The sequence below is a fragment of the Erithacus rubecula genome (assembly GCF_903797595.1).
Source record: "Erithacus rubecula genome assembly, chromosome: 8".
Taxonomy (NCBI): Eukaryota; Metazoa; Chordata; class Aves; order Passeriformes; family Muscicapidae; genus Erithacus; species Erithacus rubecula.
The window spans coordinates 20,983,332-21,002,154 of record NC_136659.1 but is presented as its reverse complement, the minus strand read 5'-3'; the positions used below and the strand labels follow the sequence as shown (position 1 = coordinate 21,002,154).

At 37.7% G+C, this 18,823-nt stretch overlaps 1 protein-coding gene across 1 annotated transcript in view; it reads left to right on the top strand.

The window, feature by feature from the left end:
- Positions 1–1,660: 1,660 nt before the first annotated feature.
- The window catches only part of SLC4A10 (solute carrier family 4 member 10), a 163,044-nt gene continuing 145,881 nt past the window's right edge, over positions 1,661–18,823 (top strand). The window contains exon 1 of the mRNA XM_079311588.1: positions 1,661–1,762. The gene's annotated coding sequence lies outside the window, so the exon portion shown is untranslated. The remainder of the gene's footprint in view (positions 1,763–18,823) is intronic.

The window sequence follows — 18,823 nt, the reverse complement described above, 5'->3', positions numbered from 1 at the left end:
GTTCGCACGATTCTGAAAGAAACACTGCTAGGAAAAGTTCTAAAGAAAATATCTCATTATTCTGGGATTACCCTGTGCTCAAAGTAGTAGAAATTTTTATTTCCAGAATTTCCATCTTGGTGACTTTTTTCATTCAGATCCATAAATTACCCCATAACTCCTCAATGAGTCCTTATCAGGTAAGACCAGACTAGGCAACAGGAGCCTTTCCCTACTGGTATACACTGGCATCACTCATTTACTGTAGCTCCAATTAATGGAAGTAGAAGTTACACTTGTAAATTCCCCCACGCATTAATGAGTGAACAGACCCCCTCTGTTTAGTTAACCATCTTCCAGTTACCTGGCACTTTCCCCATCCCTTGTGAGATCTCAAATATTTAATTAAAGCCTTTCCTTTTTTTCCCTTTTTCTTTTTTTTTCCTCCCCCCACTCTCCTTCATTCAGTTTGTTGAGTTGTAATTCTTGTTGGCCTGATGCCTTGGCAACATTCAGCACTTCTAATTGCCTGTATAGTCTGGCCTAGTCATGGAGCCTTTTAACTTTCATTCAGGCTTCCAGCAGTATCAGCCTCACTGGTCACAAGCTTCCCACTCAGGTTCCGTTCACAGCCCTTTTGCTGATTACTTGTTATGTATTTAAAGAGCTCCATACTGTTTATTTCATTTCCTGTTTGAGATAGTCTGTTTGCTTAATTTTTTTCTATGCTAATTTAATTTTAAACATATAGGGCTGTCTTCCTGGTCAAACAAGCCAGAATTTTGCATCCATATGTTACATTAAATAATAATAAAACAACAAATAATAGTCAATGCTTTCTACTTCTATAATGTCTACCATTCAATGATCTCATAGCATTCTTATTTTACAAGTGGCAAAATGGTGTCAAGAGACATGAACTACTTGTTAAACAATATGTATGACATCTGTTACAGAGCCAGACACAGGATTGAATAGTTGGGTTTTCACTAATAGCAGTTAGTCTAAAAATTGCAATATGCTATAGGAATTATTAGGTTAAAATATGCTTCAACAGAGTGGGCTGTACCCTGGTGGAGGCAAGTATTGTAGAGACTTTTGTTCTTTGAATATCATCTTTATTGGCATACAAGATGCAGAACGGACAGGAGAATCCAATGGATATTCGTGTGGGCTCTGTAAAGGTTAGTAACCCATGTAATTATAATTAATGTTGATTTAAGAGGCACTAAAATAGCCTGGTGCATTTTTTGTTTAATTTTGTTTTCTGTGTGAAGATCTAGCATTCCAATTCCCTTTGATTTCAGCAAATCTCTAGCATGCTATGGCTACAGTAACTCATTTATGTCTCTGCAGAGATAATATGCTAATGTTATGACATATGATAATATTTTCTGAACGTGTTCTATTTCAATGTCAAACAGCACACACAGATAAATTGAAAATGGTCACTATAATTCTTGGTTTTTAAGGTTGCCCATGCCCAGCAGCTGATCATGGCTCTGTGCTGTGAGGGCTGCTAGGACCTCATCTATGGCCAAGGTCAAATTCCTTTGATCACTCTGCAGGAGTCAGTAGCTGATTTAATGCCCACACTCTGCTTTCAGAAAGTGCATGCTTATACTCACTGTTACTGTGCACTTAAAGGAAGATGTTACATATGTATGCTCTTCTTCCTGAGGTAACTATGCAAGGGCAAAGAAGAACCAGCACAACTGTGTCGGTGGCAAGTGTGAGTGGAGGCCAAGCTTGAAAAAAAGAAGGACATTCCCAGCTGGCTGGGGTAGGTTCCCTAACTCGATGGTGAAATGATCTTTCATAGTTTTCAGGAGTGAAATCAGATTAATTCCTCTGCTGATGCAAAGTTTACCAGAGATTCTATAGAAATAACAAGGTGGACCAAAAAGCAAACAGCTGAGATATGTAGAAGTAAAAAATATTATACAATATTCTTGAAAGAAAAAATCTTAACATGAAATCTAATTGCTTCCTTAAGAACAGCTCAAATTGTAATCATGCCTGAACAGCAGCAATACACAAAACAGCTTGCTGAAATACAGGATTTAGTTTGTAACACAAATGTATGTCCAATTATTTCTATATTTCTACTTGTTTGACCAGCATGTATTCTGAGCTAAGTGCTAAGCATAGCTTGGTGCCCATGGCTGCATCTGGGCTTCTTTTGGATAAGGACTGTGTGGGCTTTTGAACAATAGTCTGCCAAGCATGTATCATGAATCCTAATTGTTTTAGAAAACAGTTGTTCTTTTTCTTCAGAAAATACTGTCATATCCACGTTATTAACATAGATATATATAATAGTTTTGAAAATGGTTCTCGGTTTGAAGAATTCTAATGCTCCATACAGTGATTATGCAAAAGTCTCATGTATAAGCAATACCGATGCTACTGGAAGCGCCTCTTACAGAGTCCAAATATAGCAGATCAAATCAAAACTGTGCTACATCTTAAGCAACTGTTGACCCATTTCCATATCAAATTGGTTTCTGTTATAGAAGACTTTGCTTTTTCTTTTGGAGATATTTACTTGCACTGTTCTAGCTCAAGTATAGTAACAGCACATTTTATTCTAAGGCCATTTAATAAACAGTCAATTGTGAGGTTTTTTCCTTGGTTTATTAACAACTTTATAATTAAGAGACTGTCATAATAAAAAGCTTGCTTCTGCTCTGTGGTATGTGAATGTACCACTGGCTCCTGTAAAATCAGTTGCCATGATTCAGCACACGCAGGAAGCTGGTGCTAGGTGCTATGCCATGTGCAGGATGCCCACCAGTTGGCTTGATAAGCTCAGTCCTAAATATCTAACTTAAATAAACTCAGGCGAGGAAATTCTATTTTAGAACTTTCACTTTGCCCCTTGTTTATCCTGCTTTTTTTTTGGGGAGGCAAAGGGTGGGGGGATCAGCACAATTAATAGACTATGGTATATCAGTCAAATTCAAGATTGCTATAAATACCTAGAGTAGGAAGAAGGTGAGTTTTTAGAGGTGTAACTTGTTTGTGTCACTTTGTTAGAACATTAGCAGTATCTCAATATAGATTTCTTTTTTGGCTTCTAATGGTCTGTTTCACCAGGGAGAGGATGAGGAGAATGTGTTACTGCTGTTTTTCTGGCATGAGCTGCCATTCCCTTTGGTGGCTCCTGCAGCCTCCCTGGGCAGCAGCAATCCCTCTGGCAGGGACTGCTGCCAGAGCTGGCTCTCTCTGCTGCCACGTTTCCTACAGCTGTGCCATTGTGTGTGGACATCACTGTAGGTGACGCTGCTGAACAGTAAATCTCATGTCCAAGTAATGTTTTAAAGCAGGATTTACTCCTTGCATAAAAAATGTATAGCCCAGGCAGCAGGCCAGCTGGGACTGAGCAGGCTTGCCAGTGTCTGTGCTCCAAATAATCTATTATATTGTATGTGATCAAGACACACCTACAGAATTAATTACATAATAGGAACAATATTTATGAACAATACTTGAATGTTACTAGTAAATTTGCTTTTTGCCAATGGCAGGGTTTTTTTTATTATTACATGTACATAAACATCTAAGCAGCTTAGACAACAAGATGCTTATTTAATGTATAAGTGTCATTCACACTATAAATACTGCAGTAAATAATATTATTTGAATAATAAATATAATTGATAATTTAGGTGATTTTGATACCTTAACAGTGGTTTTCTGCTGAGGTAATGGATTTTTTGGTCATGGGTAACTGTACAAATGTACAATAATATAATTTGTAAACTTAGTATATTTGTAGTTTTGCAGTCTTTCCTTTGAAAAGTGGTTCCTGGTCATTTGGGAGAGCAGTGCTAGCACCAGAGTTTTTAGTAATAACTAATCATCTTTTCTGGGGATATGGTTTTACATGCTACCTCTCAAAAGACATTTCTGATCTATGTTAGCAGAAGCTATTCTTTCCTCCCTGAGCTCAACATCGGTGTGTTAAATATAGAAATGACAAACATGTGTGGTTTTATGTCTCATGTCAAAGATGCTGCCTTCAGAAAGCACAGCCATTTCCATTACAGTGCCAGGGCAGGGTACAGTATTAGCTGACAGGCAGGAGAATCTTTTGCAAGGTGGGTCCTCATGCCAGAACTGGCAGGTTCCAGCCTGCTCCAGCCTCCCTGGAGCTCTGTTCTTCAGGGGTGCTGAGCTCTGTGTCCTTCATCTCTGCAGTGGAACTCCAGGAGCATGGGGCTGTTGAGGGCATGGTGGGCCATGAGGAAAGCTGCCTGTCCTGAACAATAATCTGTAAGAGAACATTTTCATATCAGAAAATGCAGATTTTTTGGAAATGGCTATTTACATGGAGGAAGTTTGTTTGAAGAAGCAAGCAGTGTCAAGAAACACAGCTGGTTCCTGAAGGCTCTTTCCAGCTTTATGCTAGCAAGTGTATCAGGTTGCTCTCATAACTGGACAGTTTTGGATCCTCTCTGCCTTACTGATTAAGCCCTTTTAAGACTGAAGGACACAAGTTTATTGTTGACTCATTCCTGTTAGAAACCCAAATGTACTGATGGAACCTCAAAATCTGTGAGGCTTTGAAGTTCCTTAGTGCAAGCCAGGTCTTATAATCTTCAAGTTTTTCAGAGTAAGAGGCCTGTTATAATTCCCTCCACCACTGGTTATCAGGACTATTGTAACTATGAATGGCTGTGATTAATTACATTATTGTAACTGTAATTTTATGGTGCTAGAGAAGCAAACCTCACCTTTGTAATAATGTTTTAGGTTATCTCTGGCTGCAGATCCAGATGGCTAGCAGAGTATGCTAGATGTATTTGGGAATTTATTGCAAATGCCAGCTAAGGGAAGCCTGAAGCCTAGGCTTAGGCATTCAGCATTTTGTCTCTGTGGATTAAACATCTATCTGATAGCACAGAAAGAGAAATAAATCCTTTAATAAATCAAAGTGGTATTATCCAGCTGGAATCCTGTTATACAAATACACATACAAATATTGTTTTTAGCAAACTCCTCAAATTAATGTATTTTTTTGAAATGTTCCACTGCATTTGGCAAAATTAAGAAACCCATATAATTGAAAAATTCTTTAGAATAAAAAAAAAATAGCTGTTATTAGCATTTAGCTTTGTATATCATAAAACCTATTTATGTTCAGGTTTGGTGATTACACAACTTGAGTCATTCTTAAATCAGATGTGGGTCTGAATCACAACTAAACAACTCACTTTTGTTTTCCTTCAGGGATCTTCAGCCTGGCTTTGCTCAATGAAACTGAATATGCCACATTAGAGCACAAGCAGATGATTACCAACAATGTTTATTGATGCTACCACTAAGAGAAAATGGCAGACTGATATAAAATAAAGAGACTTAGCAGATGGGATATTGGCATTTGAATTGGTTGAAATAGATTACTGATTTTACCCCAAACCTGCCCTTTTATGAACACTACAGTATTGTTGCTTGTTGTAGAACTGTAAATCATATTCATCCTTATGAAATGATTTCCTGTTCCAACTAAGAGTATTTATTATTATATATGCAAACAAGATTTTATTATCAGGGGAATCTAAAACAAGGTTCCTTGTTAGAACTCCTGTCAGCACTGACTTGAGACATAAGCTGCCAGCGTAGAAAGTTAGATTAAAAGAAACATTTATTGTTTCTAAGCATCCCCTTAATATAAAACCAGCAAATAAAGATCTGCAAATATAATTAGACACATGGCTCTAATTGAAATCAATGGGAATGAGAAGCAACATCGAGGAGCCTGCCTTTCAGTAAGCTTCTGTGACCGAGCCTGAAAAGGGATTCAGACAGCCCAGCTCAGGGGCAGAGCTGCCTTGCAAAAACAAAATGCAGATGTAGAACAGGCTAGGATAAGTGTAAGAAATTAGGGTGTTTAGGCTCTCTGAATCTGGTTCTAGGTGCCTAAATAAGGCTGTAAGGTCTTGATTATGGTAATTGTCATGGACTCCAAGCTAGTGTGAGGAGCCATGTGAGGATTGATTAGTACTCTGGTTTCAACATTGAACGTTTTGTGCTATGAGCATCCACCAAGCCCTGCAGGCTTCATCACCCTCTGTTGTGGGTCAAGACATGTTCTGAACGTGTAGGTCATCAAAACAGTCCGGGCTCATCAATATTTGTTCTGGAGGCTTTTTGCACTGGATATGGTTCTTGATGTATTTGAATTAAAAATGACCCTTAGTATCCAGGATGATTCATCACAATTGCCAATGCATATTTATAGCAGCAAAAATTCATTCAGTGCTAGTCAAGGAAATCGTGTGTGAATTTAAGTCCAGTTGGCAAGGTAGTACAGTATCTGAAATGTTGGCTGTGCAGCAGCTGTCATTCTATGCCAATCTATTCTATCATACAGTAAGCAGGTGGCTCACACATATTGTTTTTACTACATATCATTTTAATTTTGCAATGTCTCACTGAAATAGGAAATGTGTGCTACTGATTTCAATAAGATTTTCTTTATTGAAGCCAGGAGAGCATGTTAATAGCATGCAGCAATTTACAGTGTAGTTGAAGTAATACAGCAGCTGGTGAACCTGTTTATTCCCTATGGCTGTAGTTGTATATCCGTCGTAAGTGTAGCTAATTAACTTCTATTCATTAGAGATTTTACATAATTTCAAGCAGAAAAGAGAATACAAGCCTCATACAGTTCGTGTTCCTTCAGCACCCTTTTGTGCTGCCATACTGCAGCAGCCCATCTCCTCTGGCAGACACGTGATGTCCTCAGGCCAGCCGAGGGGGACTCTGCTCTTCTGCGTTTGAGATTGGGAATTTTTTGAGGGCTTAATCTGCTAAAAGGAACTGTCATTGTTGTGATGCTGCTTGCTAGCTGTTGTGTGTGATGATGGTGTCTCCATGTATTATAAATAACAGTTTTCACAATGCAGCCCTTTGGTATTCTGTCATTTGCCAGCATCAGTGTTTGTGTAGGACAGGTGAGGCTGGCAGGGCAGGTGTGGCAATGTCCCACTACTGAGCATTCTGAGCATCCCTGTGCAAACTGTTTCTGGCATTTCTGGTAACTTTGGCTTGCTTGGTTCTCAGGACATTTCTTAGCCTCATCTTATTTTGTATGGAAAAATAATGTTTTTCTTTTGCAATAAGCAGGAGGTCCTACTCAGTTTTAGTTTCTGTTTAAGATTTTAGTTTTAAGGTATTTTTTCCTCTGGTAGTTGTTGATTTACCTTTAATTAAAAACGGATATTGATAGCAGAGGCCTTGTTTTGACAAGGTGTTGAGGGACTGAGGGAATTTTTTAGGTTAAAATGTAGCCAACCTAAAATACCAACAAAAAATAAATTAATGTGGATCAGGATGAAGAAAGAAAGAAGCAGAATAAAGCAATATACTCTATGGGATTGCTTCCATATCTCAGGTTAAATTCAAGACATGTATTTTGTCAAAGCTGAGTTTTTGCCCAGGTGAGCCACACAGCAGTAATAGCTTACCTGGCTTCTCCTGATAGTTTTTCATTGTCCCATTCTCTTTGTGTTCACTTGGTCCTTCTCCTGCTTGCATGTGTTTGCTTCCTCTGACTGTCTTGTCTCCTATGTCTTGCAAATTTCTTTCACTCTCCCCTCCTCTCTGCTGGTGATTTCTTTACTTTTCATGGCCATGACACTTCACCTGTTCACGTGTCATTTCAGGCTGAATGTCCATTTCCTCTGAAAATCCCACTGTGGCTTTTATGCTTTTCCAAAACAGAAGCATGGAGGCTAAAGATGAGATCAAATGAAGGACCAACATCACCCTCTTTCCTAAAACCCGCTATTCTGTACAGATTAGTAAATACCACTCCCCTTGGTACCGAGTGCCCGGGTAGAGCAGCTCGCTGCAGTTGTGTCGTCTGAACACTGAGTGGCACTAAAGCCCGCGGCACCGGCGGCACAAGGTATTCCAAAACAGGTCTGTAACTCAGGAGGAGGCAAACCACTAGGTAACAGATGAGATGGAATTCTGTGTGACAGGGAAAGGAGGTTTTATAGGTGCAAACCTACAACAGGCACATCCTACATATCTTAGACATGTTGCTTCAAGTTAGTTTTGAGGAGGAATTTATCTTAAGCTTTGCTAAGGGATCATTCTGGAACTGCTGAACAGTTCTTCTGACTTTTTTTTTTAGATTTGTTGACCTTAATTCTTAGATTCAAGCAGGTGCAGTATATTAAAAAGCTATTCTTCTGGAAGTCCTGTATCACTGTGAAATTCAAATAAAATTTCTCAGTTTGTTTAGCTCAGGGAAAATATGTAAGTACTGTTCAACAACCATGATTTTTTTTTTTAATTATTTGTGATCAACAATTCATATTTTGCAATAAGCCACGGTTCTGGGGAAAATTTTGTACAATTTAAAGTAGAGAGACCCAGCTTCTATCTGCTTAAAAAGTACAGTTTGATCAAAGCTTTTAATCTTCCTTCACAAATAAATAGCTCCTGCTTTTATTGTAGAAACCCTGTTTTTTAAATTAGCCCATGACATGAATGTTACATTCCATTTTCTTAAGAGTTCAAGGTCATCTGTGCTTTACTTGAACAAAACATCTGGGACTTGACCTCAGACAGCTGCATTTTGTGTTTGACAATTTTTAGTAATGCTCAAGTCAGGGCTGGATTTGACACATGGCTCTCAATCACTGTGCTGAGGGCAAGACTGAATTCCCAGCTCTGACCTGAAATTCTGGAGGTGTAGTTGTAGTATGTACTTAAAAGTGAAAATCCAGGGAAAACCACCAGTTTTAGGCATGGTTAGGCATGGTGTGATGGTCTTGTTGGTGTGATTTAGATGCAGCAAATACATGAGGCAAATGAAGATAACTATAGAAATTGCTTATTTCCCTTTTCTTATTTTCCTTCTTTGCCTATGGCACAACAGCCATTCAAGCTTATTTAAACTTAGTGCACTAAATCAGTTTCTGAATGTCACATAGAATTGGCTTTATCTTTTAATCCTGTCTGAAGGGTGACAGGACACAAATAATATATCTAATATATTATTATTATTTTTAGTATCTTCCTATTTTTCTTAATTGATCAAACTTCAGTTATTGACTTGTATACACAAGTGCCATGCCCTATTTATTTAGTTACTAATTAGACTGTGTATTACTAATTGGCATGGTACCTCTTTTCTTTTCACAGCTGGCAGATGGTTGTTAGCTGCAGAAGGATTTTAAGTAGGCAGGGAGGAATGGTTAGTGGCATGCATTACTTTTTGTCACTTTTCATCTGTGCACTGCTGCACTGCCTTGCTTCTTCACACCACTTTGAGGCAGGTAGGAGCTTCCATTTAAGTGAAGCTGAATCAGCTGGACAAGGTCTGACATCATCTGTAAAAGTTAACAGTTTCCATAATTATCTACACACACTTTGAGGGGGAAACCCTTAACTTTATGTCTAAGTTTGAGGTAGACTTGAAATTAAAAAATGTTACTGTGTCTTGGGTTGATTTTTATCAGGGAAGGGTAAACCAACTTCAATTTACTGCAGGCTCTTTCAACTCTGTGTTTTGTGTTAACTTTTTCACCAGCTCTGTGTTAGAGAAAGGGGAAGGTGAGACTTCAGAATTCTGCACCTTGTTCAGCAGTATGGAATGAGCCCACTGCACATTGACACCTTCTCTTGTCCCTGGACAGATAGCAAATATCACAAGCACAACCAGTGACCAATATATTTTCTGTTAGGAACCTCCCATAATAGTGCCATAGAAGAACAACAGTTAATCTGATATCTTGCATTCATACACCACAGAGATTGTATGTTTTTACTGCAATTATGCAGTGCCAAAAGAAAAAGCTGTATATATAGACACACATATCTATAAAAATAAATACCTATTAAAATAATCTTGACTGTATGCAATGGCAGATGAGATTTACTGCAAGGACCCTTTTGTCAAGTGTTCTGAACCTGTCAGGCCTCCATCTGTGGTTACACAACCAACTTATTCTTGTAGCTCTGAATGTCGTGTTTCAGAAAATTCACCAGTATATGGAGTTCCAAACAAATGTGGAATTGCCTTTTGACATGACTCTAAAGCTCTTTGCTCTAGGGTTTGTGGCTTTGCACAGTTACCAAAAGCTGTGCAAAGTACATTTTGTGAATTGAAACAAGCTGCTCTTGTGATGTAATCATGATTGCATTGAATGATCAGAGATAGTGGCTGTGTCCCAGTGTCTTGGAGCTCTTTATGTTTTTCTCTACAGATAAAATTTGGATACTGGATTCTTTATTTTTTGAAAACAAATTTATTTGTACTTGGAAAATCTTCCTTACCTTCCTTCTTTTTAATATCTCCAGTAGGTTTTTACTACAGTAGGAAAGGTTTTCATGTATTTAAGCCAGCCTGGTCATAGGTTCCTGAATTGTCCTGCCTGGAAAACGGGCAATTTATTACAGGCACTTCGCAAGGGAGAGAAAAATGCCTTCCATTAAATTTTTTTTTACTACCTCTAGGCATTGAATTATGTTCTTTTCTGATTGATGGTAGCCTAGTGATTTGGACAAACAGCAGCAATTGGCTAAGGTGAAAATGTACTCACCCGAGGGTTTGTGCATGAACTAAAAGGAATGGCAGAACTTGTGACAATTACTCACCAGGGTATCTTGAGCTAGATTTGCCTTTGATATACAAGCTGTTTTTCTTTTTATCTATTAGAAAATATGTTTAAAAATTTTAATCAAAATTCAATATTGAATAAAATATGAATCACATATTGTCACACCTTTATAATTTTTCTCACCATGGGTAAATGTCAAAGCTTCCATGTTGAATTTGCTGAAATCCCTTTCAGTAATTTTTTGAAGTTTTTGAAGATGACTAGAGAATCATTTGGAATTGCATTGGTATGATTTTCATTTTTTTCCAAAAGGTTTGCTCATTTTGAATGATCTCAAGACATAATCCATCATGGAGTATCTTACAGGGAGTTGCTTATCGGTTAGGCTGCCATGGTAGTTATCAGGAAAATGGAAGTTAGACTAATTCCTCTGGGAAGGGATGGTTTACAGTGTGTTTGGTGCAACTGCAGTTCCACTGCCACCTTAGTAATTTAGGTGTGGACCAGATATGACTGAGTATGCTGCAGTGATATAATTATTCTTTCTGAAATAACACCAAGAAATACAGTAAAATATAAACTATCTCCAATGCTGGGAGCACTGGCACGTAAAAATGTGCTCTTCCCCTAAACATGTTAACCTCCTGCAAACCCTGAATATGATTCAAGTTGAGTAGTTGTAGCTTGGTCTGAGAAACTTAAGTCTGCATGGACGGAAAACACTCCTCAGTGCAGTAGGCAGAATGTCCACTGCTGAACGTGTGGTCATTTCATAGGTCTAGCAAAAGGCAGCAAACTTCAAGCAAAATACAAAAGGTTTTACAAAAGTGGTCCAGATGTGATGCCAAACCTTAGAGATGTGACTAGCTTACAGCTGAGACCTGCAGGATTTTCCTGATTCTTAGGGTAGGGAAAAACAATGTGCTCTCCTGAGAACACTCTGACTTCTACACACTTTCCAGTCTCTCTGTCACAAGTGCTTGCTGAGGTAACTGGGATCAAGACCTGTGCTCTTGGGGACTCTCTTCTCTCACCTGTGATGTACTACAGCTTCCCCACGACAGTTTCCTCTTTTTGGCAATGAGGACACTGTGGGGAAATTGTCCCATGGTCTTGTTTTGATATGGGCATGTCAGAGCAGGAGCCACAGGAGATGAGAAGCTATCTTTGTATCTTTAACCAGTTTAGGTATTAGCATCCCACAGTCTATGTTGAAGATGTTAATCACAGTTTATGTGATAATTTTGGTCAAGGCTTTAATCAGTCCATCCCTGTTTTCTGAACACGCAGCCTGATGCCAAGGCTGAATTATGTGGCAGAGCCTCAAGGCATGTTTGCAACAAGCAGTTGTCTCAGTGTGATACTTATGTTTAATGCTTCAGGTGGTCCTGATAACCTCACACTGTCACTTTAATGTGTGCAGTGGGAGTATGAGAGGAATTCTGGAAGCTTTGGTGGTTTCTGGTCCTGCTGGCAGGTGGTAAAATATTCCACCTGTGTCAACATGTTGGCCATGATTTTTGGGAACAGACAATGATTCCTCAGATTAGAGCACTAGTGCTGGCATTGCTGGGTGTAGTGCAATGGCTATGGAGTGGATCTGCTGGGTCCTGACAGTTACAAATCTACTAATAATGTGTATTTGCAGAAATGTAATGAGATTGCATGTATTAAATAGCTTCTGTCTTTAAAAAAAAAAAAAAATCTATTAGTAGTGTTTAAGACCCTATAAACAAATTAGATACAGAAACCCTACACTTACTGTCTTAGAAGTCCATATACATGCAGCTAAGATTTCTCATAACACGGATAAGAGTTCTCTATTGCTCTGGTAAGAGTTCATATAAACCATTTTATCTATGTGTTTAATGTTACAAAAATAATTGCTGAGTATTGCCATGTAAGTACTCCTCAGTTTTCTCTTTATAACTGGAATTTTAAAATAATATTTTTTCATCTCAAGAAGGAAAGTACAGGGGTATTTGAGTTTAAAGCTTTTTATCATGAGCATAAATTTTGAGCTTAGCTCTGTGTTTGGTATGTTGCCTTTGGTCAAAATTGGATAAACAATTGGAGTTCAGATATTATGCTGCTATTTACTTTGTAAATAATCTCTCTTTTTTCATGTGTAATGCAGGACAACTTGGAGGGGGTTATTCTGACAGAGTTAGATGACTCAAATGTGGCTAAAGGTACCTGAGAAATTTGTGTGAAATCCTTTTGAAGCCTTTGGAGACGAACAAGTACTCCTAGGTAATAAATCACCTTGAATGTTTACCTTAGGGATATGTGAGTTATTATAGCTGAGAAATGCCTTTTTCTGTATATAAAATACACATAGCTCTTGGAAATTTGGGCTGACAATGCTGTAAGTATATAATTTGGACAGACTCCTGTTTGTTGATCTCCCTGTGTGTACTGGGGGCCCCAAACCAGAGCATTGTTATTTCAGACATGGCTTTGTGAGTGCCAAGGGGAATAGTTCCATTCCTGCACTTGCTGGCTGTGATTTTGCTAATTCACCCCATAGAGCTGACCCATCCCAGGTACAGGACTCTGCACTTCTTGCTGAACTTCATGAGGTTTCTGCCAGCCCAGCCCAAACTCCTCCAGTTTGCCAAGAGCCTCAGGAGGGCTCCTTCTGTCCCATCATGGAGGTCACTGATGTTAAACACTAATTAATGTTCAGTAGACACAGGATCCATCCCAAAACTGACTGACTGGAAATGAGCATCACTTACACACTAGCTGTCTGCAGATAGGTTTTGAATCACTGATAACTACTCTTTAGGCCAAAAATGTCTTCTTAATGAGGCAAAATTCTTACAAAACCAAAGAATTGGTGTCACTGGCCTCCGTGAGGGTAGTAACTCAATAAAGATTTCACATTCTGTGTCTCATCTACCTGCCTATTGGGGAACAGGGATGAATTTGTTCTCTTTGCACAATTTAAAAGCTCAGATTTAAAGTATTTATCTTTAAAGAGAATAGTTACTTCTTTGTAGCTATTATTTTCAAATAGTCACTTTTTAAATTACTGCTTTTGATTTGAGTTGGCTACTTTGGTAAGGAATGCACTTTCATGTCATACACCACATTTAACTGTACTGGAGTTCTGCCAGTTTATACCAGCTGCTGCTCTTGATAAATGATCCTGGATTCTGGATTTCAGGTAAGATTTTTTGTCTGGAAATGTAGCATGTGGAAAAATAAGAAGGACATGTATTCCTATTTAATTAGTAGGTCAGTATAAACACAGCAAAGGTTTTCCCTCTGTGTAGTGGTTTGAGCAGCAAAATTTACAAAGGTGATATTTTGAAACAAAAGGAGCATTTTTAAAGCAAACACTTATCTTTATTAGTAATGTATTACATGTGGATCCAGTTTTTTGTGAAAATCTAGTACAACACTGCAAATTATGAAAACAGTAAAACATGCTTTTAATGAACAATTGTAATGTGATGTAATTTCTAAAGTATTTGTTTTAAAAATCTTGTGTATGGCAAAAAAGCTACTTATAGTGTAAGGAATGTGTGATTAGAAAGTATAGTAAGTATTAGTGTTCATTCACTTTTATTTGGTATCTCAGAGATGCTCCCAAAAGAGGAGAAAATAATCTTACCTGCTAAACAAACTCCAGGGTTGGGCTCCTATCAAAGGTGATAGGGAGCTAGATTGTTAGCTCCATAAATTACCTGTAGCACTGCTTTGATTTACTGAGAAACTTGAGGGTTCCATGCAGTCTAGACTGGGAATTTTATTGAAATATTTTTAATTTTGTGCTTTGTTTTCAAGATTGTAATTAAAAGATAATTTTCCATGCAGTTTTTTTTCCCCTCTCTCCTTTTTCTCTGTTTAGATTTGAAGCGATTTGAATGAACTTTGTATTCAGAAAACCTGAGGAGAAGGTGGGTGCTTTTTCTGCCAAGAGTAATTGATTTAGCCAAAGTAGTGTTGGAAACAATCTACTCAGTTGCCTGCAATTCAAGACAAAGTTGAAAATCCCAGCAGTTGGGATAATGCATCTTACCCAAGACACGTGAGAAAGATGGGTACAACACAACACAGCTCAGTGCTTCTGTTTCTGGGACTAAGACAGATAGCTTTGGTATCTTAGGTACCTGTGCAAAATATTACTGTTCATGAATTTCACAGAGTTATTGCTATAGTTTCATGAATTCCTCCAGAAAAGCTTCTGCCTGAGGTTTTGTGGCTCGGTCACAGCAAGGCCACATGTTGAGTCTGGTCTCTCATGGAGGCTGATAAACTCCCTGCTGAACTGGTTACAGCCCAAGGCAAGCACCACACAAAGAATCTCACCAGGGTTTAAGAGCTGAAAGTAGATATATGCACTTTATAACGTTGACTGTAGCATGTACTTGCATATTTCAAATATTGCAAGCAAACAGAACTGCAGCCAGCTTCATCCATCTCTCCACTAACCATCATCTGACCCTGATGCCCCAGTTAGGAGCTCTCCTAGCGGTGCAATGCTCAAGGGAACAGTTGTGTTTCATCATGTGGAAAACAGGGATGATCCAGAGGTCAAAGGCAGAGAGTCTGGCTTCCTAATGCTGCACTGTCAGGCCAAGTTTTGTAATCTCGTGGTGTTCCTGTGTAAATTGGAAACTTCAGAGGAGCCATGACAATAGTGCAGAGAATTAGGAGCACCATAAAGGAAGAGAAGAATGAACACAGTCCCTACATGTGTGAGGAAACCATTCCTGATGCAAGAGGACTTCTTGGCCTGGAAGTATGACAGGTAGCAAAATATAAGCACTTGAAGCTCAGTCTACATAAATGTTGTCTTACCTCTGTAAGATACATGTTTAGTTATAGTTTGCTGTTAGAGTAACTGAGCAAGACACAATATATTATCTCCCCCTGCAGGTTTTAAATTAAGATCACTTGATCTTTCTGAAGGATTATTTAGGTCAGTGACTAATCAGGGCCTGATTCAACATATTTTATTTACAAAGCAGGATTAAATGGATGATATGTCTGAGGAATTTTTCACTTGAAAAATAAGCCTAGAAAGAGGGGCTATCTTATTAATTAGCAAACTAATATAATGATTAATTTAATGTATTGTTTTAAGAGCCTCTAAAACATCTTAATTTTAGTTTAAATTAAAATAATATTCTCTAATATTGACCTTATAGCAAAAGTTAAAGGCCTGGCTTAAGAGTTAGAATACCACAAAATTCATGATCTTTGGTAGAGGATCCATTTTGGGGAAAATTAAAAAAGTAGCAAATATTTGGTGCTCTTTACCAACACAGATTGTCTCCCTGTGTCATAGGAGTTGTAGGATTGGGCTGTGGACACAGACATATTTCATTGGCATTACTTCTTTTGGCTGAACAATGTGAGAAGTTATATTAGTGAAACAATTATTAGAGTACTTTTTTTCCAGTTTGAATGCCAATCGGAAAAAAGAGATTATGTTACAATCGAAGAATGCATCCCAATAAGTACTAAATCTTTTTGGATCATATTTCAAATGAATTAACTTAGAGTAAATTATTTCAGGCAGAGTATATTAGCAAAAGAAAGAGCTGCTAAAGAGCCATTACCACTTTCCAATCAAATGAGAAACATAACTGAGTACCACCTGTCACAAAGGCACTACAGTGATCCAGATGGTTATTTATCTTCACTTAGGAGGAAGAATGGAGAGAGGAAACACTGCTGCCAGAATTTGTGTTTTTCCCCTCCCTGTTTTTACCTTTTTGTCAGAATAGTTTCTCTAATTACAGAGCAAAAAATGTCTCAGGAATATATTGATGGGATGTTCCTCTTCATATATCAAGGTAGTTCAAATCTTATTTTTAGCTGTATGAAATGCAGTTTGAGAGATCTACCCATTACTATTTCATCTTCTATGGTCAATAGGACAAAAATAGAATTAAAAGGATTTTGACTGCTTGATAGCTATTTTGTTTCCCCCAGAAGCTTAGAAATTAATTTGCTGTTTTACTTGAAATAGAAATAACCTGTAACAAGCTGAAAATAATTTGCAGTTTTTAAAAAGGTTTTCCTTCATTAAAGAAATATGTTTATGATAAATATGCACAGTATGAGCATTCAAATTAATGTGTATTGTGCATGCATTTTATTTACCAGTGTATTTGAGGCTTGAGTTTAGGCAGGAATCAAGAGAGGGCAAACTGATCTAACCTCAGTCCTTTCTGATTTTGAATATTGTGTGAAACTGTTCACTATGTTGCTAAAATCTACTGGCAACCACATTAGGTCTGACAGAGTGCAGGTTCTTTTTGGAATTAAGAACATGCTGAAACTATTGGACATAGATGTAAATGAATGAATTAGTCTTCGAGCATATTCCTGCTATGGGGACATTTTAAAGTAAATAGTTCTCATGCTCGGGGTTGTAACTAACAGCTCTGTGGAGTTCACTCCTGCTTAGTAGCAATTCCCACCCCCCTTCATCCTGGTAGAGTGACATATTTTATGGCTAAACTGGGAGATAAGCCAATACTCCCAGGATGTCTTCCTAGAACAGGAATTGTATTCAGAGAAATGGTTTAAATAAAGCATTTCTTTTAAATTTTAGCTATATATTGATCACAAAATGAAAACTGACAGCAAGGTATGACAGTAAAAATGTGAGTGGTACTGGGCCAGTCAGTGATGCTAGGACTCTGTGACAGCTTTTATGCACATATAAAAATTCACCCATATATATAGCATCACTGATTATATCAGAATACCTTCTTGGGACTTTGGTGGAGGAAGTACCTGTCACTCCTGATAATTAGGAAGTGCTCTTTAGGCAAGAAAACAACTTTTATTACAAAGACTTACTAAGAGAAGTATTGCAAGACCTCTAATAAGCTTGAACTCTGATTTCTAGGTCTTCATTATTGCTGCTGCTTCTTATCACACATCTGTTTTTGTATAAACAGGGCTATGCTAGTGGGAGTTATTTACACCCCTGACCATTTTTATGTCAAGCTCAGGCAGATGGGTATATACATCCAAAATCTATGCCTACAATGTACTTTGAGAATGTTCTGAGCCTTTTGAATGTAATCCAGCTTATATATAAACATACTCCCTGTGAACAGCTTCTGAGGAACAAAGTCTCTGTTCAGTGGGGTTTAACACATTGGCCATGACTTGAGAGAACATCTGAGTTACTGGCTTGTTGCAGGCCAAAGGGGAAAAAGGCAGTTTGGGGAAGGAAAAGAATAAAATTCAACTTCTGCTGTCTTTAATTTCTTATGAAAGATGACACCAGGCAGGAATCGGGTCAGTTTCTGACATAAATTCAAGAACAATGGTCTGAACAAGACCAATATTTCCCCTTTTTTTTCAATTGATGCTTGCTTTAGGAGCTTTATCACTGTAAAAATAAATGCAGAAACACTACTACTACTACTACTTTCATTTATCCAATGTACTAGAAATATAAAGAAAAAATTCTGACATAAATATGCCCAAAAATTATTTATTTTATAGCATATCCATAAGTATTCTTAATCCTACAACTTAAGTGTATCTGCATGTCGTGATTTCACACCTGCTTTTGTGAAGTTTCTCTAATTATTGATTTGAGAACTCTCTATTTTACTTACTCTTCATGTGCAAAAGCTTGTAAGTAGCACCTAGTTGTGTACTGAAACTTGAAACTGGAAATTAGGCCTGCCCTATTTTAAAATTTCACAAATTTAAAGCTTATTCTTTTGGGATGAGAAATGAAATTACTACTATAATAGAGTAATACTAACAAAATTTCTGGACATGGAAGTATGGCTTACAATCAGAAACAATAGTGAAAGAAGCCAACTTGAAGTAAGGGAAAACATAATTCAAATTCAATTATAAATCAACTAGAGAATAATTATTAATTTCTATTAATTCTCTTTGTGGTGTGATACACTGCTAGAATGTTACAAAAATAGCTTAGTTATGTTTGATTAAAAATGGAATTTTCAGCAAGGTCCTTTATGTTCTTCTACTTTTGTATGTTTAAAGCCCTTGGCTTTGGAGTTTTGGATTCAATATTTTGGACCTTCATACTGAAGCATATTTGTCACAGCTGCTGAAAGAATGATTTGCACTTTGACTCTGGCTGTCAATGTGTATCTTTGTAGCTACAGAAGTCTGTGGTGTTTTTATGTGTGTGGGGCAGGACAATACAGAATGATTTGGAGAGGTTTGTTATTTAACTGACTTTTTCCATATTTCATCTCTTATTCCATAATGGCAAACTCACGACTGTAAAGCACTCTGCA